Source organism: Pristiophorus japonicus, chromosome 4, assembly GCF_044704955.1.
Source record: "Pristiophorus japonicus isolate sPriJap1 chromosome 4, sPriJap1.hap1, whole genome shotgun sequence".
NCBI classification, from domain to species: domain Eukaryota; kingdom Metazoa; phylum Chordata; class Chondrichthyes; family Pristiophoridae; genus Pristiophorus; species Pristiophorus japonicus.
This window is the reverse complement of record NC_091980.1, coordinates 163,545,193-163,565,908: the sequence shown is the minus strand read 5'-3', so window position 1 is coordinate 163,565,908 and position 20,716 is coordinate 163,545,193. Positions and strand designations below refer to the sequence as shown.

Below are 20,716 nucleotides of genomic sequence, written 5' to 3'. Positions count from 1 at the left end.
GCGCAGCCCCCGGCCAATGAGCATCAGCAGAGCAGGCCGGGCAGTGGAAGGAGCAGCATGGCAGCGTACCACTCCAGGGAGCAGCATGTGCTGGAGCAGGAGAACAATGGCAGTGAAAAGGGACGTCACCAAGGTCCAAGTCTGTGATTGGCGCGTGGGCGGATACTGAAGGAGCAGCGAGGTCGGGGGCGAAGGAGCGGCGACAGATTGTAGAGGGACATGATCGGGCCCAGGAGAGGCTTGAGTTTGGGGTGCAGAAGAGGTGAGGGCCCAGGGACAGCACAGGCCAGCCCACACTGCGATATGTGTGCACACTAGGTCTGTGCAGCAGAGCTGGTCTCCAGTCGTCTTGGTTAACCCTTGCCACTGGCCCAAGATCTCGCTCTGTCAAGCCTGTGTGGTGGCTGTTGTGCAACAGTCACCCCACGTTAAAAAAATCCACGCACAGGCATCTTCCACCCTTCAAGATTTAGTTCGGACCTGGAATTTTAGGTCCATCATTGAAACACCTGTGAACTTATTGATGTGGAAGCAAGTTATCCTCGATTGGTGGCACTGCCTACGATGATGATATACAGCAGTGGATGGTGAACTGCTAGATGTTACAGATGTTGCCTACTACAGCCTGGAAGGATCCCAACGCGAAGAAATTCAGGGCCATGCTTATCTTCACAGTTGCTGGCAGTGCTGACCTTGCGCTGGAGAGAGGTTGCAGGTCTGGTTGTAAGAGGCATCTCCTTCGTAAAGCACAGACGTCTCACTCACTGCTCCTAGCTCAGGTTGAGGTAAGGCCTCCTGCTGAGACCTTCTCCCCCTCCTCCTCCATTCCTCTAAGATCAGCTTGTCCTCTTCCTTGCTGCCTCTGCTCGAGATCCCTGTTATGCTGTAGGCAGCGGGGGATAACAACAAGAGCTGGGAGCAAGTGGTCTGACCAGAACCTTGAAGTCAGAAACAAGGCCTTCTCCACTTGCAGCACCACTGCCTGTCCCCTGACTAACTTTGAAGACCTCGTGAAAGCTTCAAACAGTTTAAGAAACTTCCTCAGAGCCAATAGAAATCAAAACGCAAGTTACGTGAATATTGTTGATAATCTCCTTAATTAGCGCCGGTGAGGGTGAATATTCCCTCTAATTATTTTTTAACAGGCTGTACGGCCCTTTCAGAATTCCGCGCATGTGCAATTTGTCCATTTAAAAGCGTGAGCCATCTGCACGGGACCTCCAGAGCGCTGAGCCGCTGTGCAGCTTAAAGGGAACATTGGTGAGGGTCCTTCCTGCTGCTGAATGTTAGTTTAGCTGTGCGAGGTTCAGAGACCGTTAGCTCCAGCAATGATGATGAAAATGGCAACAATGGTGTCAAATCAACGTTGTACCCTGATTGACATCACAATGCTTCTCGCGCACACTTCTAATGGCTGCCCTACCGCCCCCACCAAGATGGCATCCAGTGTGGCCCGCACCAAAAGCACTGAACAACGAGCGATACGGAACCGAATTTCTAGGCCTGTATCTGTTTGTTGAATCCAGTTACAGTTTAAAATACTCAATGTTAGGAATCAGTAACTCTACCTTGACTTCAAAGTTTTTCAAGAAACATCAACGAGGGGTCCCCAATTATCTGATGCTCACGTCACTGATGGCTCAGCTATTTGAGCCATAACGTCCAGGATGGTCCCATAATTCAATCCTTGCTCTGTCCTGAGTTAACTGATCTCAGTGAGAATTGTAGTAGGGTCACTACAATTACCCTCATAGAACATAGAAACATAGTACAGGAGCAGACCATTCAGCCCCTGAAGCCTGTCCCATCATGGCTGATTTGTAACTCAACTTCATTTACCTGTCTTTGTTCCATATCCCTTAATACCCATTGCCTAACAAAAATCGATCAGTCTTAGTCTTGAAAATATCAATTGACCCAGTATCAACAACCATTTGAGGGAGACAGTTCAAGATCTCACGACACTTTGCGTGAAAAAGGTGCTTCCTGATTTCACTCCTGTAGCGCATATCTCTAATTTTAAGATTGCGCTGCCATGAGAGGAAATAGTTTCTCTGTATCTACCCTATTGAATCCATTTATCATGTTAAGCAGCTCAATGACAATGAATGCTCAACAGTATAAACCCTGGGGAATACAAGCCAAGTCTAAGCAATTTGTTCTCATAATTTAACCCCTTCAGCCCTGATATCTGCTGCCAGACTTGCGTTGCATCCCGTTTAAGGTCGATATATTTTTCCTAAGCTGCGGTGCCCAAAACTGAACTCATTGCTCCAGATGAGGTCTAACCAAGGCTCAGTACAAACTGAAGCATAATTTCCTCACTTTTGTATTCCAACCCAATGGCTAAATTTTCCCCTTTTTTGCATGCTTAATGCCCACAATGTCCATTTTAGATTTGAAATGACGTATAACGCCCAGATATCACCCAATTAGCCACAAAATGGAAACTGAGCATTACTTTCCCCATGTGCGTAACGCCGGGAAAGTATAATACCGTCCGCCCACTTTTTTTGGGAGGAATCATCAGAATGGGCGAAATCAACGGCCATAATATCGGCCAGCGTTAGTTTCTGCACGGAATTAACGCCGAGATTCAATAATACCGAACACCCACTTTTTTTTGTCGTGAAGATCACATTTGCCAAAACTAACGCCCAGGAGATCGCCCAGCATCACTTTCACCACCTCGTACACATATCACCCACAATATCGCTCGCCCAAAAAACCACCCGGAGAAAGTGTAACTGTTCTGAATGAATCACAGCATTATGGACGCCATGTTCCTCATCACATGTTGCATCATTTAAAATGCTGCTCTGTTTCAACCTCAGGGGAGGTCGGATGTACTCTGGAGGTCTTTGGAGGCGATGTGAACATCAGTACAAAAATCTTTATCATACTGTCAATGATTGGAACTTAATAGGTGTCTTCGTCTGGACATTCATTCTTTTGTGACCAATCGGTGGAAAACAGAAAGCTATTGCAAATGGACCTGTCCTTTCTCACCCTCTCTCGATGACCAAATACATGCTGCAGAGTCCAGGTGGCAAAGGTTCACTCCACAACATTATGTGCCCAATGAAAGATGTGCCAGACTGATGAGGAGGACCTGCCATTACACCCCCCACAAGTACAGGGAGAAGGAGTCTTATCTCAACTTGCCCGACACCACCTACCTTCGGAGACTGTGCTTCCACAAAGAGGTTATCACTGAGGTATGCCAGCTCATAAAGGGAGATCTGCAGCCTGCCAGCACCATCAGTACTGCACTGTCAATCGAGGTCAAAATCACTGCGGCACTGTTGTTCTACACGTCAGATTCTTTTTAGGCCTCAGCTGGTGCCATTTGCGGTATATCTCAGCATGCCACACATTGCTGCATTAGACAGGTCACTGAAGCCCTGTACGCATGCAGGATGGACTTTATCAGCTTCCCTATGACCAGGGAGGTTCAGCCTGAGAGGGCTTTAGGATTCTACCTAATTGCTAGCTTCCCCAAGGTGCAGTGAGCAATAGACTGTACGCACATCACGATGCGGGCACCTTTTCCGGATGCAAAGGTTTTCAGGAACTGCAAGAGATTACACTCCCTGAATATGCAACTTGTTGACGATCACCAACAAATTATTATGGCAGTGAACGCTAAATTTCTGGGCAGCATCTATGATGCTCACATCCTGCGTGAGAGCACTGTATCGGACTTGTTTAACAATCAGCCACAAGGTCAATCCTGGATGCTTGGTGACAAAGGACATGGCCGCGCCACCTGGCTGATGACCCCTCCGTGACACCCACAGTGAAGCCGAGAAACAATACAATGAGAGCCACAGAGCCACTCGCAATATTGTGGAGAAAGCCATTGAAGTGCTTAAGCAACGCTCTAGATGCCTGGACCACTCAGGAATACCACCCTGAGCACATAGCTCAATTCGTGGTGGTGTGCTCCATGCTGCACAACCTGGCTATCAGAATGGGACAAGAATTGCCAGAAGAGTCCAACAGTCCACTTCACCAGAGAGAGGAAGAGCAGAACGAGGAGGTGGATGCTGACCTCGGGCCACACAATCCGACTGATGCTGAAGCCATGTCCCTGCCCCACTGTAGACCGCTTGAAAGGGCCCATGGTTGCATGATAGCTGCAAGACTCTGACATCAGGAGCTCATCAATGAGCCCTTTGCCTGAAAGAATGTTGGTGGTATTTGCAAGGCTGACACACTGCTGGGTGTGCAGGTCATACACCAATGGTGGGCATCACCTTGGTGACAGCTAAAGTTTAAGTTGATTGAAGTTAAGTGTAATTATACCCTATAATGTTAAGGAATCACCAGTGTATAACGGTGCAGCTATCTGAGCCAATGTGCAACAAGGTTTTGTGAAATAAAAAAACATTTAAACCGAACATTTGTCTGAAATCATAAGTATATCTGTATAAACCAATCCTTCCCCTCCCCAGTTCTCCTCCCCACCTCTACCCCTTCCCATTCCCATCCTGACTCCAAGCCGCCTGGCCAAGGAGCTTCTCAGGCGATGCTTCATTGGGGGAGCGGAGGGCGGGGATGATGGCCGATCCGGTGCTTGGACAGATATGGGAGAGGTCTGTCCCAAGGTGGGAACGTGTTACGAGCCAGAAGCAAGATGTTGCTCCTGGCTCTCATGTGTCATTAGAAATGGGGGTGCGGCACATTGGGGTGCAGTGCTGCGCTCTGGGACCACTGGGAGCCCTCTGCCACCCGTGTTCTTGGCTACCAGCTCCAGGGCCTCCACCATCCCTTCCATGTTATATATTATTTGTTAGCCAAAAACTCAGTGCCAACTATGTGCTTGGTGCTTAGTAGGCTTTTTGTTGCTGGTGAATCTCCCTCATGCCTCCCACAACAACCAAACAAGCACACACCACAGCCACACATGATTTTAGTCCCTCTCAGCTCCCTCTCTCTCTGTCTTCTCTTCTATGCATGTTATTATGACCCTTGACCTCCTGTATCACGGGAATCGAGCATTGCCATGCCATTGCTAAGGACGGCAACACTTTACAGCAGAATGTCAGAGAGATTTAACACCACCATCCATGTCATATCACTCGTGGTAACGCTCAATTTCAAAAATGGAGACTAGGGGCTTTGAGAATGGGTGAGAAGCCAACTATATGAAAACCCATTTTTACTGCCGACACCGGAAATAATGCCCATTTTTGGGCAATCTGCACAAAAGTGTAAAATCTAGCCCAAAGGCCAGCACTCCATTAGTCTTTTTGATTGCTATTTGTACCTGTGCTTGCTTCCTCTTTACAATTGGGACCATTCTACAGACACCTTCACAATGTAAACATCATTCAACCTACAACAACAACTTGCGCTTTTAACATCGTGAAATGTCCCAAAACATCTCACAGGAATATTAAGAGACAAAAATTTGACACCGAGCCTCATAAGGAGAAATTAGGGCAGGTGATCTTGGTCAAAGAAGTAGGTTTTAAGGAGTGTCTTAAAGGAGGGAAGAGAGGTAGAGAGGTGGTGAGGTTTCGGCAGGGAATTCCAGAGCTTAGGGCTGAGGCAACAGAAGGCATGGCCACCAATGGTTGAGCGATTATAATCATGGATGCTCAAGAGGGCAGAATTTTGCCACAGTTTTTCTCACTCACTAATCCATCAATGTTGCTTTGTAATTTTATGCTTCCGACTACACTACTTACCATACCACCAATCCTTGTAACATTGACAAACTTGGACATATGGCTCTCTATGATATTATCTAAGTCATTAATAAATATATTGAATAGTTGAGGCTCCAGCACAGATCCTTGTGGGACACAACTCACTTCTTCCTTACAATTCGAATAAATACCCGTTATCCCTACTCTCGTTGCTATGCCTGCCTTTACGTGGGATATGTGAAACATTCTTTGTTCCAGTATTACCTATGTCCACTCTTTCATCTCTTTTTCCGATACAGTAATGATTGTATCAGTGCCGCTTCCTGCTCTCACCCCAAACTAAAACATTTCATCAACTTTGATTCCAAATTCCACACACCCCCATCACCTTCACATGATCGATCTCCGACTCTTCCCTTCCCTTCTTCGATGTCTCTGTCTTGATTTCTGGGGATAGGCTGTCAATAAGTATTTACAATGAGCCCACTGAATCCAAAGCTATGTTGATAACACATCCTCCCATCCCGCTTCCTGTAAGGACTCTATTCCATTCTCCCAGTTTTTCAATCTCCGTTGCAGCTGTTCTGACGATGTCACGATAATGATAGAATGTATAGCGCCCTCTTGTTAGGAGTTATAGCACCCTCAACCTGCAGCGGGAAAGCTCATGTGTGTTTGAGAATCGCACATTGCTGACTGAGCTCCAGAATAAATAGAGTTAAATTGAACTTAAGAGTTGTTCAAGAGACAATAAAATACATGGTGCCAGAAGCAGATACTTCCGATCTTTTGACAAACGCATCTACGATCAAAATATTGGAACTGTAAGACTTTTTCAAGCAAATCGAAATCGACATTAAGCAGAGCAGTGCAGAGCATGCGTCGTAGACATCGCGAGTGAGACCGTGAAACTGTATGTACCTATTCCACTATGGATGGAACAGTTGCAAAATGAACAATATCAATGGACTCAAAGGACGATAAATTGGCATAAGCTTGTAGAGTACTCTAGAGGTTTTAGTAAAATAAACTTAATGTAGCATAAGCTATTGTCGAGCCTTGATTGAAAAAGTATTTCTGCAAATACATGGCCATGATATTTTACTAATTAGACTAGTTCTAGTCCTCTGGTTATTTGAACCGACATACTCAAAGTCCTAAACAGCAGTGTGCTATCATGACCACCATGGTGCCAACTGCCGCACACATTCCCATTGCAGGTGACTGGCAATTTGAAAGCCAACTGGAAAAAATTCAAACAGCTGTGGGACAGTTATGAAATTATCATGAATATTGTGGAAAAACCAGATAGAATTAGGGTTGCAACGTTTATCAGTGCCATTGGCAGAGATGCCCTAGATATTCACAATAATCTTCCCTACAAATCAGACGAAGACAAACAGGAAATTGCGATTATTTTGAAGCTCTGGGAAGAGGACTGTACAGGTAAAACCAACATCATCCATGAAAGGTACCATTTTAACAACCGTATACAAGGGGATGAGCGTTTTGACAGATATCTCAATAAAGTGAGGGAGCTGGCATCGTCATGTGATTTTGACAATTTAAGGGATAGTCTACAGAATATCTGATAACACTCTGCATAGGAGGCTGTTGCAAGAATCAAGCCTAACACGAGATAAGTGTGCGATGCTCTGTAAATCTACAGAGGCCACAGTTGGCCAAATGAAAGCCATGAAGCTCACTAGAACAGATTTAGACTCTGAAGATGTCAAAGTTGTCAGACAGAAACCCCCACCCACAAAGAAAGAATTCACAGACAAAGAGTTCACGAACAATTGTAGATATTGTGACAAAAGACATGAGTCAAAAAACTAAAGGCCCAGCATATGGGAAGACCTGCACAAGTTGCAGCAAACAAAATCGCTTTTCTCAAAAGTGCAGGTAGAATGGATTGAGGCAGAAGTCTACAAATAAGCCTAAATATAAGGGCAAGTCAAAAGTTAATGCACTATATGAAGACAGTGATGATTCTGATTTTGACATCATGATTGTAGAGATGCTTGTTAAAGTTAATCACAAATTCGAGGACAAAACTGATCGAAAATATCCGAACAAGATTATGGCTACCTTCTCCATTTAAGGTCAGTAGTAAAAATGCAAATAGATTGTGGGGCCACATGCAATGTGCTATGTCATCGATACTTACCTAAAGGCTTAAAGGTAAATAAATCTAAGACAACACTGTCACTATATGACAACCATGCAACCATTCCTGTGGTAGGAACTTGTAAGTTGCCATGGAGAACACAAAGAACAAGCAAAAGTACATTGTGCCCTTTGTGATCATTGAGGGCCAAAGTGCACCACTGATTGGCTCACGCACTGCTCAACCACTACAACTGATACAATTACAGCATCAGAATATTGTGGTGGTAAATGAATCATGCAAATCGCAAATTATGAACAATGCAAACATCTCGCTTGTGTCAAAAACTGATGTCAACAATGCGTATCCGGATGTATTTAAGAGACATGGACACATGCCAGGGACAGTTCACCTTGAACTTAATGAATCAGCGACACCAGATGTAATGCCACCCAGATGGGTGCAAATAGCGATCAAACAAACACTGAAAGAGGAACTCGATCATTTGGAAAAACGACAAATCATCACGAAAGTTGTTGAACCGACAGATTGGGTATCCAGTCTGGTGATGATACAAAAGCCAAATGGAAAGCTATAAGTATGTATCAACCCTCAACATCTGAACAATGCCCTGAAACGCGGACAGTATCCTGTGATCAATAACATCTTGTCACAGATGTCAAATGTAAAGGTCTTCAATAAAACAGACTGCAAGGAAGGTTTCTTGCAATGTGGACCAGACACAGGATCCTCCTACCTCACGACCTTCCAGACTCCATGGCGATGATATTGATATAATAAAATGCCATTTGGAACCAGTCCTGCCCCAGAAATCTTCCAGCAGAAACTAGACCAGAACCTTGCGGGTTTAGATGGCATCTACAAGATTGCAGACGATATCTTGATCACTAGACACGGTGAGACAAAGAGGCCAATCATGATGCAAACTTACGCAAATTCATGCAGAGATGCAGAAAGCGAAGCATCAAACTAAACTTCGATAGGTTCAAATACTAGAGCTCCCAAGTGAAATACATGGGATACATACTGTCTAATGATGGACTCAAAGCCGACCCAAGCAAAGTGATCGCAATCAATGAAATGCAGAAACCGCAGGATGTCGCAGGTGTATAATGATTTGTCATCATGACAAAGTACCTCACAAAATTCTTGCCAGATCTTTCAGATCTCAGCGAGACTCTGTGACAGCTTACTCATAAAGACATGGTCTGGAAATAGATAGAAGAACACAACAAAGCATTTGAAGCTATCAAACAATGCATGACAGATTCTCCGATGCTCAAACACTTTGACCCCAAACTTGCAACCGAAGGTCAAGGAGATACTTTGAGCAAGGATCTTGGGTTCGTCCTTCTGCAACAGGATCAATCAATTGCATACGCGAGCTGAGCGCTCACTCCAGCAGAAACGCGGTACTCTCAAATTGAAAAGGAGCTGCTCGCTCAATTCTTCGGAATGGAACAAAACCATCAATATGTATGCAGTTGCAAGATCATGCTATGGACAGACCAAAAGCCTTTGGTTGCCATTCAACGCAAACTGTTATCTGCAGCACGCAAGCGGCTACGACGTCTGATCATTCAGCTCAACCAATATGACGTCGAAATAAAGTATCAACCAGGAAAATAAATGTACCTAGCAGACACCTCTCATGCACATACCTCAAAAACATGGAGAGATCACCAACTGAAATTGTAGTGGAATGCATCCACGTGGTGGACTTTCTCCCACACTCCAAACAAGGACTGACTACCATACAATGCGCAATTGCAAGCGACTACACACTACAACTGGACATACAACAAATCATCACGGGTTGGCCAGAAACGACATATGAATTCCCGCCCAAATTTACAACACAGGATGGCATAGTCTTCAAAGGCTATCGCTGTGTCATACCAAGAACGTTGAGATCTGACATTCGTCAGTGACTTCATGCTGCTCACACTGGCATCGAGAACACTCTTCGACGTGCCACAGAATCCGTTTACTGGCCAGGACTGAACAGTGACAGAAAAGACTATGGGCTAGACTTTCCACTTGGTGGCTAAGGCCGAAAAAAATGGGCCTTGTTCCAACGATGCGGGACGTATCGGCTGTGCTGATCACCGGCTCAAGGCCCATTTTTTTTTTTTGCGATTTACCACTCGGCCTTAGCCCAGCGATGTCAAATGAGCGATGTGATTTCTCGGCAATCTCATGATCGCCCAAAGAAAACAGAAATGAATGAAAAAAAAAGCTTCCCTAGCAATGCATTACTGCGCATGTGCAGGTTGATTTTTTTTTCAGGTTGATGCTCCTTCCCGCGTCTTCACACATGCTCAGAAGCTCTGTGTGGGTCTGGGAGAGAGAGAGCGAGAGAGAGAGAGAGCGAGAGAGAGGAGAAAGGAAGCAGATTATCTTGAGCATCTGAAAAAACAGATACATTTAAAGAATGGAGGGAGTTGCAGGAAATCGAAGGGCCAAACCCTTCAGCGAGGAGGCAAATGAGGCCCTAGTGAATAGTGTAAGCACGAGGTGGGAGGATATGACACGGGGTGGGCATGGGAAACCTCCACCACATGCATATCGGAGGATTTGGGCAGAGATTACCGACATGGTCACGTTAGCATCTAATGAAGCCCGGACACCGGACCAGTGCCGGAAAAGATGGAACAGTCTACTGGCGGCTGCAAGAGTAAGTTGAAATTTAAATTTGAAATCATCCATATTTATTATTTAATGTTGTATGGAAAATCTAATTAGAATCTACAATGTTATATCGTAATCTTTAAGCATGACTAAGTAACTACATTAGGATTAAATTATTACCTTTATGCACCGCATCATAAATTTGAATGTTACAGTATGAAATATCTTCCTATGCAATGTATTGCAAACTTGAAATTGAACTTATAAATCTGTCAATCCTAAATATTTATTGCCATATCCATCTGCTTATGCTGTGCCATGTTACCTTACCTGTTACAGAAGAAGATCTCCATCAACCAGCGGGAGCAACGCAGGACTGGCGGGGGCTGTGCCATGCTGCAGTCGCTCAACGCCGACGAGGTGTTTGCAGTGGCCTTGGTGGGACCAGAAAACCGTTCGGTCACAACCCGTGGTGTGGCCGAACCCATCCTAGAGTCACGTGAGTAATGAGAATTGTGCATTGTGCAATGTGTGAATCAATAGTAAATATTTGTGATGTGGGTAATCCTATGCAATGATACTTTAATTTGATATATAATTGAGTTATACTATTGAGATGTGCTATTGATCTTCAAATGAGGTCATGTTAGGCCTGGTGACTGCTTGTGCATATGGGCTAATGGTAATGTTTTGAGTTCTTAATTAAGATGAATTGATTTGCATTGTTAAACGTTGTTTATAACTTCCATTTGTTTTTTAAAGGTCAATAGTATTGATGGAGTCAATGGACATGTCCACTGACCAATCGGGAAACTCCCAGGAGGAAGAGCCAGAGGAGGAGGCAGTGCAGAATCCTGCTGAGGCTGTGCGAGAACAGGAGGCAGAGGAGGAAGAACAGGAGATTTTTTTTGTGGGGGGGGAACAACTTGCGGCCATCTCTTTTGAGACAGATGAGGCACCGGGACCAAGCGGTGTGCAGGTGGTGACACCAAGACACGTGATATTGCACACGCTGACCCCACGGTGGTCCGGTCAGCATGATATGCACTCGCCTGCCACAGAGGACCAGACGGAGAGCTTACTTTCCCTGTGCAGGGAGACAGTCGCGTTCGGTCGCGACCTTATCCAGGGGTTTGTGTGTTTCTCAGACAATTGGAGCCAGTTCTCCACAACCTGGAGCAAGTTCTGCTCGCGCTTCTCCAGCTGGTCTTCTGAGCAATCACAGACTGCTCAGGAGACGTTGGAGGCGATCAGGGAGCAGACAGCTGCAAGAAATGCCCTACGGCACGCGTTGCTGGCTGGACACGGCGCTGCACCCCAAGGTGTCATGTCCGCTCGCAGCGAAACCCCAAGCACACAAGCGAGTACGGAGGACACAGTTCCTCTTGATTCGGAAGTAGAGCCTGAGGCTTCTGCTTCCGCTCCGTTACCTCCACCATGGCAGGAAGTCTTGCCGACCCACTCTGCACGACGTCTTGGTGTCGGTCTGCGGAGACCAAAATGGGCGGGTGGGGTGCGAACACGGGGTGGGATAGGATCTGATGGGAAACATGGCCACAGGTAAGGAGGGGGGAGTGCTTCTTAATAGTTCACTTGTTTTAAAATGTTCACTTGTTATTATCACTTTATTATTCTCTTGTTATTGTTACTAAATTGGCCACGTATTCAATTGTTAAATGTTCACTTGTTATCATTACTTAACTGTTCACTTTCCATTCTTTCTGAAATGGTCACTTGTTATCATGACTTAAATGGTCACTTGTTACCATGACTTAAATGGTCACTTGTTATCATCACTGAAATGGTCACTTGTTAGCATGACTGAAATGGTCACTTGTTATCATTACTTAAATGGCCACTTGTTCTTTAAAATGTTCAATTTCTTCTTCGAACGTTTTGGGGATTTTGAGTGAAGGGTGGGTTGGTGCGGGGGCATGGGGGGTTGGAGGGAAGGTGTTGTTCATAAGTTCTTAAAAAAAAAAATTGTTTCTTAATAAAAACATTTTTTTTTACACATCTTTTGTACCTTCTCTCTTAGTTACATAAGTTTTACAACATACAGTTTTTCATGCATATTTGTTTATTCTGTTTCCCCACGGAAATGAAACTTTTGACTCAATGTAACTGTAATTGAATGTTTGAATATCAACAATAATAGTTCATGCGAAGCATTCATTAATGAGCTGCTGACGCAAAATCTTAGCGGCCGTGTAACTGCCACTGGCTACTGGTCTTCGGGAAGGGTGTGGTGGTACCGGTGTTAGATCGCCAGGCTGATTAAGCTCCCCTATGTCCTCGCCTGCATCCTCTCCCGCCTGTTCCTCCTCTTCATCTTCGCCGGCTGCCTCTTCTGTCTCCTCTCCTTCTGGAGGTGGACCGGCAGCATGATCTGGCATTATTTGTCCTCTCTTTATAGCTAGGTTATGCAGCATGTAACACACCACAATAAACTCTCGGTCTGTGCCTCCCTGGTCATTGGGAAGCTTATGAAGTCCATCCTGTGAGCATCAAGGGATTCAGTCACTTGTTGAATGCAGCAGTGTGTAGTGTGCTGAGAGATATGGCAGATGTTGCCAGCTGAAGCCTGAAAAGATCCCGATGCGTAAAAGGCCAGGGCAGCAGTAACCTTCACCTTAACGGACAGTGCAGTTCTGATGGTGCTGAAAGGCTGCAGATCATCCTTGACGATTTGACATATCTCATCGATGACCTCCTTCCGGAATTGCAGCCTCCAAAGACAAGCATTTTCAGACACGTTCAGGTAGGATTGCTTCTCCAAGTACCTCCGTTGGCTGTACGGTCTCCTCCTCTGTCTTCGTCTCCGTCTACGCATTACTCTGCCATCTCTTCGATTGATCCTTTCAGTAACCAGTGTGTGAGCAGTTGCAATTAAAGGCAGGGAAACATAGGCCCCATCACTATCGATAATTACTTTCACTAATTTTAATAATGTCTGCACTCTATACTCTCCAATCATTGTAGTCTGCCCTGTCTGTACTCTCTAAGTTGTATACCAATCAGTTTGATAGGCACCAACAATATCATTAAATAACTTCACTATGTAAAAGCTATTTACTAAATAATTCCAATATATGAGATCTATTTAGCATAAATAGGTTGATAATACCTATTTATATTCCCTGTCCCAAATTTCTGAGTACAATTTGCTTCAATTTTACTCTCTAAATGACTCAGAACTAATTCTCCACCCTTCCTCAGAAGTTAAAAATGGCATCCGTAGTCCCCATTTCCTTCTCTTAGGCCCTGAAAAAGCAACTATTTTTGAGCACTCTTTTGGGCCTTGCATTGGCCCAGTGAAGTGTGTGCTAGGTGCTGAAACTTGGGACGGGCCTTGTGAGGGCGATCATTTGGGCGATCATCTCGGCGATCAAAGTGGAAAATTAGGGGCCTATTTTTCCAGCGATATTTTGGGCCTAGTTTCCACTTTTTGCTCAAAATGGGCAATAGAGGTCCATTTTGGGTGATAGATGGGCTTTAGATGGGCGATATGAAGTGGAAAGTCTAGCCCTATGTTTCAAAGTGTGAAACATGCAACACCTATCATTCAAGCCAACCAAAAGAGCCAATGATAAGTGACGACTGATACGTCCTTACTATACAGTATAAATGCACACGAGACCCATGCTTGAGAGAAGGTCAGTCTGTGACTTGTCCTTTATTTCTTCGCACTCAAGTGATGAAGGTGGGTGGAGCTTCCCCTTTTATACCTGAAGGTCCAGGTAAGGAGTGTCTCCCACCTAGTGTTCTCTCAGTGTACAATTTAGGTCAGATTATACATGGGTTACAATGCTGGTTGAATACATGACATCACCTCTCCCCAAAAGTCTTATTGAGATCACAGATTGAGTCTCTCTGGTGATTTACGTTCTCTTGTAGAGCGCCTGAGTTGAGACTCTGGTTGTTGGGCGCTGGCCTGAGTGTCTGCTGTTTGCGGTGCCTCAGGCCTATCCAGACTGCCCACAGTGATTGGGCTCTCCTCCCTTTGGTTCCGGTGTGCGGTCACCTGTGGTGGAGTGAACTCTACATCGTGTTCTTCCTCTGCTTCTTCTATGGGGTTGCTGAACCTCCTTTTTGTTTGATCCACGTGTTTGCGGCAGATTTGTCCTTTGGTAAGTTTAACTACCAGAATCCTATTTCCCTCTTTGGCAATCACAGTGCCTGCAAGCCATTTGGGCCCTGCAGCATAGTTGAGGACAAAAACAGGATCATATACATCAATACATCACACTCTCGCATTCCTGTCATGGTAGTCATATTGTGGCTGGCGCCTGCTCTCGACAATTTCTTTCATGGTGGGGTGTATAAGGGATAGCCGGGTTTTGAGCGTCCTTTTCATAAGCAGCTCTGCGGATGGAACCCCTGTGAGCGAGTGTGGTCGGGATATATCGGCCAACAGGAGGCATGATAAGCGCCTTTTGTAGAGAACCCCCTTGGATTCTGAGCATCCCCTGTTTGATTATCTGCACTGCTCGTTCTGCCTGGCCGTTTGAGGCCGGCTTGAACGGTGCCGTTCTGACATGGTTAATTCCATTGCCTGCCATGAAGTCCTGGAATTCAGTGCTTGTGAAGCATGGGCCATTGTCGCTGACCAAGACGTCCGGTAGACTATGGGCGGCGAACATTGCCCGTAGACTTTCTACCGTGGCAGAGGATGTGCTTGAATTTAAAATGTCACACTCGATCCATTTGGAGTAGGCGTCTACTACAACCAAAAATATTTTTCCCATGAAAGGACCTGCGTAGTCCACATGGATGCGTCACCAAGGCTTGGCGGGCCATGGCCAGGAGCTAAGGGGGGGCTTCCCTGGGCGCATTGCCCAGCTGGGCACACGTGTTGCACCTGTGAACACAAAGTTCCAGATCTGCATCTATCCCTGGCCACCAAACGTGTGACCTGGCAATTGCCTTCATCATGACAATGCCCGGGTGCTCATTGTGGAGTTCTCTGGGGACTACAGTGGGATGAGGGCAGAGTTGGCGAAAGTAGACTGGAAACACAGACTAAACGGTGGCACAATTGAGGAACAGTGGAGGACTTTTAAGGAGCTCTTTCATAGTGCTCAACAAAAATATATTCCAGTGAAAAAGAAGGGCGGTAAGAGAAGGGATAACCAGCCGTGGATAACCAAGGAAATAAAGGAGAATATCAAATTAAAAACCAATGCGTATAAGGTGGCTAAGGTTAGTGGGAAACTAGAAGATTGGGAAAATTTTAAACGACAGCAAAGAATGACGAAGAAAGCAATAAAGAAAGGAAAGATAGATTACGAAGGTAAACTTGTGCAAAACATAAAAACGGACAGTAAAAGCTTTTACAGATATATAAAACGGAAAAGAGTGACTAAAGTAAATGTTGGTCCCTTAGAAGATGAGAAGGGGAATTAATAATGGGAAATGTGGAAATGGCTGAGACCTTAAACAATTATTTTGCTTCGGTCTTCACAGTAGAAAACACAAAAACCATGCCAAAAATTGCTGGTCACAGGAGTGTGGGAAGGGAGGAACTTGAGACAATCACTATCACGAGGCGGGTGTAGTGCTGGACAAGCTAATGGGACTCAAGGTAGACAAGTCCCCTGGTCCTGATGAAATGCATCCCAGGGTATTAAAAGAGATGGCGGAAGTTATAGCAGATGTATTCGTTATAATCTACCAAAATTCGCTGGACTGGGGAGGTACCAGCGGATTGGAAAGCAGCTAATGTAACGCCTCTGTTTAAAAAAGGGGGCAGACAAAAGGCAGGTAACTATAGGCTGGTTAGTTTAACATCTGTCGTGGGGAAAATGCTTGAAACTATCATTAAGGAAGAAATAGCGGGACATCTAGATAGGAATAGTGCAATCAAGCAGGCGCAGCATGGATTCCTGAAGGGGAAATCATGTTTAACTAATTTACTGGAATTCTTTGAGGATATAACGAGCATGGTGGATAGAGGTATACCGATGGATGTGGTGTATTTAGATTTCCAAAAGGCATTCGATAAGGTGCCACACAAAAGGTTACTGCAGAAGATAAAGGTACGCGGAGTCAGAGGAAATGTATTAGCATGGTTCGAGAATTGGCTGGCTAACAAAAAGCAGAGAGTCAGAATAATTGGGTCCTTTTCGAGTTGGAAATCAGTGGTTAGTGGTGTGCCACAGGGATCGGTGCTGGGACCACAACTGTTTACAATATACATAGATGACCTGGAAGAGGGGACAGAGTGCAGTGTAACAAAATTTGCAGATGACACAAAGATTAGTGGGAAAGCAGGTTGTGTAGAGGACACAGAGAAGCTGCAAAGAGATTTAGATAGGTTAAGCGAATGGGCTAAGGTTTGGCATATGGAATACAATGTCGGAAAGTGTGAGGTCATCCACTTTGGGGAAAAAAAACAGTAAAAGGGAATATTATTTGAATGGGGAGAAATTACAACATGCTGCGGTGCAGAGGGACCTGGGGGTCCTTGTGCATGAAACCCAAAAAGTTAGTTTGCAGGTGCAGCAGGTAATCAGGAAGGCGAATGGAATGTTGGCCTTCATTGCAAGAGGGATGGAGTACAAAAGCAGGGAGGTCCTTCTGCAACTGTATAGGGTATTGATGAGGCCGCATCTGGAATACTGCGTGCAGTTTTTTGGTCACCTTAAGGAAAGATATACTAGCTTTGGAGGGGTTACAGAGACGATTCACTCGGCTGATTCCGGAGATGAGGGGGTTACCTTATGATGACAGATTGAGTAGACTGGGTCTTTACTCGTTGGAGTTCAGAAGGATGAGGGGTGATCTTACAGAAACATTTAAAATCATGAAAGGGATAGACAAGTTAGAGGCAGAGAGGTTGTTTCCACTGGTCGGGGAGATTAGAACTAGGGGGCACAGCCTCAAAATACAGGGGAGCCAATTTAAAACCGAGTTGAGAAGGAATTTCTTCTCCCAGAGGGTTGTGAGTCTGTGGAATTCTCTGCCCAAGGAAGCAGTTGAGGCTAGCTCATTGAATGTATTCAAGTCACAGATAGATAGATTTTTAACCAAAATGGGAATTAAGGGTTACGGAGAGCGGGCGGGTAAGTGGAGCTGAGTCCACGGCCAGACCAGCCATGATCTTGTTGAATGGCGGAGCAGGCTCGAGGGGCTAGATGGCCTACTCCTGTTCCTAATTCTTATGTTCTTATGTTATGTTCTCTGATGAACACCTCTCTGCCCATCTGGGGCATGACTACGCGGTTTCCCCACAGTCGGCAATCGGCCTGAATCGAGAATTCATCCCTGCGCCTGTGAAATGGTTTAAGTTCCTCAGGGCATGCCCTGTACGTGGCTGCCCAGTCCCCATTCAGGACACATTTCTTGACTAGAGACAATAGCAGATCTCTATTTGTCCAGACTTTAATCTGACGGGCTGTCACGGGTGAGCCTTCACTTCCGAAAGCTTCAACAGCCATGACCATCTCAGCAGCATGCTCGGTAGCCCCCTCAGTGGTGGTTAGTGGGAGCCTGCTGAGTGCATCGGCGCAGTTTTCAGTGCCCGGTCTGTGCCGAATTGTTTAGTCATAGGCGGCTAACGTGAGTGCCCACCTCTGTATGCGGGCCGGTGCATTTGCATTTATGGCCTTGTTGTCGGCCAAAAGGGATGTTCGGGGTTTGTGATCTGTCTCCAGCTCAAATTTCCTGCCAAACAGGTCCTGGTGCATTTTCTTTACCACATATACACATGTGAGCGCCTCCTTTTCTACCATTCCGTAACCCCTTTCTGCCTGGGACAGACTCCTGGAGGCATAAGCTACCGGCTGTAACTGACCCTTGACATTGACATGCTGCAACACACACCCGACAACATAGGACGACGCATCGCACCTTCACACAAGTTTGTTACATGGGTCGTATCGTGTTAACAGAGTGTTGGAACATAACAAATTGCGTGCTCGATTAAAAGCCCTTTCCTGGCTGTCCCCCCAGACCCATTCACGACCTTTGCGTAGGAACACGTGTAGTGGGTCTAGCAGCGTGCTCAATTTGGGAAGAACGTTCCCAAAATAGTTCAGGAGCCCCAGGAATGAACGCAGCTCTGTCATGTTACGGTGTCTGGGTGCTCTCTGGATCGCTTCCATCTTGGACGCAGTCGGGCTGATCCCGTCTGCTGCTACCCTCATCGCCAGGAATTCTACCTCTGGAGCTAGGAAGACGCACTTCGCCTTTTTCAGTCGCAGCCCTACTTAGTCAAGTCTGCATAGCCCCTCCTCCAGGTTGTGGAGGTGTTCTTCAGCATCGTAACCCGTGATGAGGATGTTGTCCTGAAAAACCACCGTCCCTGGAATCGACTTGAGGAGGCTTTCCATATTTCGTTGGAAGATCGCGGCGGCCGAGCGAATCCCGACCGGACATCTGTTGTACTCAAACAACCCCTTGTGTGTCGTGATGGTGGTCAGCTTCTTTGACTCACTCGCCAGCTCCTGGGTCATGAAAGCTGAGGTCAGGTCCAATTTTGAAAAAAGTTTGCCACCGGATAGCGTCGCAAAGAGGTCCTCCGCTCTCGGTAGCGGGTACTGGTCTTGAAGTGACACCCGATTGATGGTGGCCTTGTAATCACCACATATCCTGACCGACCCATCCTCCTTGAGCACCGGCATGATCTGGCTCGCCCAGTCACTGAATTCCACTGGCGAGATGATGCCTTCTCTCAGCAGGCGGTCCATTTCGCCTTATATCTTTTCCCGCATCATGTACGGCACCGTTCCTGGTGTATGAACTGTATACGTGCTCCACATGAACTCACTGAACTTCAGCTTCCAGCGATTTCCCCCAGCATTCATTTCTGCAATTTCTGCAGGTATTTTGCTCATCTCTGCAAACTCAGGCTGAGTGTGTGCCTCCACGCCTCCAACATGAGCTGCTGTTGAAAACAAAAGGTCCCTTGCCAGTCGATCGTCCCTGACTGCCCCTGTGACTGTCCTTGAGTGCGCCATTAACAGGTGTTGATGGCCCCATTATTGGCCACATTGTCCCTTGCAATGGCTTGAATCACCATTCAGCTTGCCATTGTCTCTGTCGAACTCCACCTCTTGGTTCGACGACATGTTGGGGCATGCCCGACTGCCCTTGTCTGTCTGGAGAACTGTGTGCTGCTTTAACAATGTTGAATCACTGTCCCAACCATTCCTTAACACAGTACCCCCTCGTCTGTTCTGCTAGTGGCCATACTCGCATGGTTTAAATCCCAGTTTCTCGTCGCCATTGATAAGTCCTTACTATGCAGGATAAATGCACACGAGGCCCATGCTTGAGAGAAGGTCAGTCTGTGACTTGTCCTTTCTTTCTTAGCACTGAAGTGATGAAGGTGGGTGGAGCTTCCCCTTTTATACCTGAAGGTCCAGATTAGGAGTGTCTCCCACCGAGTGGTCATTGTTCTCACAGTGTACAACTTAAGTCAGATTATACATGGGTTACAATGCTGGTTGAATACATGACAACGACCTCCCTCAGTGAACATGGGAAAAGATTAGTTGTGAGAGATTCACACTCGATGGCCAAGACTGCTTGTGCACAGTGGACTACTACTTGGGCTATTTCGAGATAGACAATCTACACGGAAAGAAGGATGCCACTGTTATCATCAAATACCTCAAGAAACACTTCTCCAATCATGGTATTCCAGACACAGTTCAATCCGACAATGGACCTCCCTCCAACTCACAGCACTTCACAAACTTTGCCACAAAATATGGATTCGATCACATGACAAGCTCCCCAGAATATCCACAAAGCAATGGAAAAGTTAAGAACGCGGTTAAGCTCGCAAAGCGTTTAATCAAGAAGGCAAAGAGAGACTGCGGTGACTTCTACATGAAACTTCTCATCTGGCGAAACACACCAATTGAAGGCCTTGATAGTTCACCAGTACAACACTTAGTCAGTCGCCGCAAAAAGACAAACATCCCTATCGCAAACGAACTACTCAAACCAAGAATCGTACAGGACATCAACATCAACAAAGAAAAGAAGCGTGCCAAACAAGCACACGACTACAACAGAGGTGCTACAGCACTTCCTACACTGCAGGAAGGAGAAACAGTGAGACTCAAACAAATGCAAGAAGCAAAGTTTGGCAAAAAGCTCAGGTTCAGAAACAGGTCTGCCTTCGGTCATATCAGGTCATTACAGAAGATGGCTTTCAGTATCACCGACATAGGAGACATATGAAAAAGAGCGCTGAGACATTCATCGAAACTCCAGAGATCTCAGTGACACACACACATGTTCCGCTGCCAACACAGCCAACTAACACATGAAACAGCACTTCAAC

At 45.9% G+C, this 20,716-nt stretch overlaps 1 protein-coding gene across 2 annotated transcripts in view; it reads left to right on the top strand.

Annotated features, from left to right (window-relative positions):
- LOC139263147 (intelectin-1b-like) overlaps positions 1 to 20,716 on the top strand; it is a 393,914-nt gene that overhangs the window by 20,608 nt on the left and 352,590 nt on the right. The gene's annotated exons all lie outside the window — the stretch shown is intronic.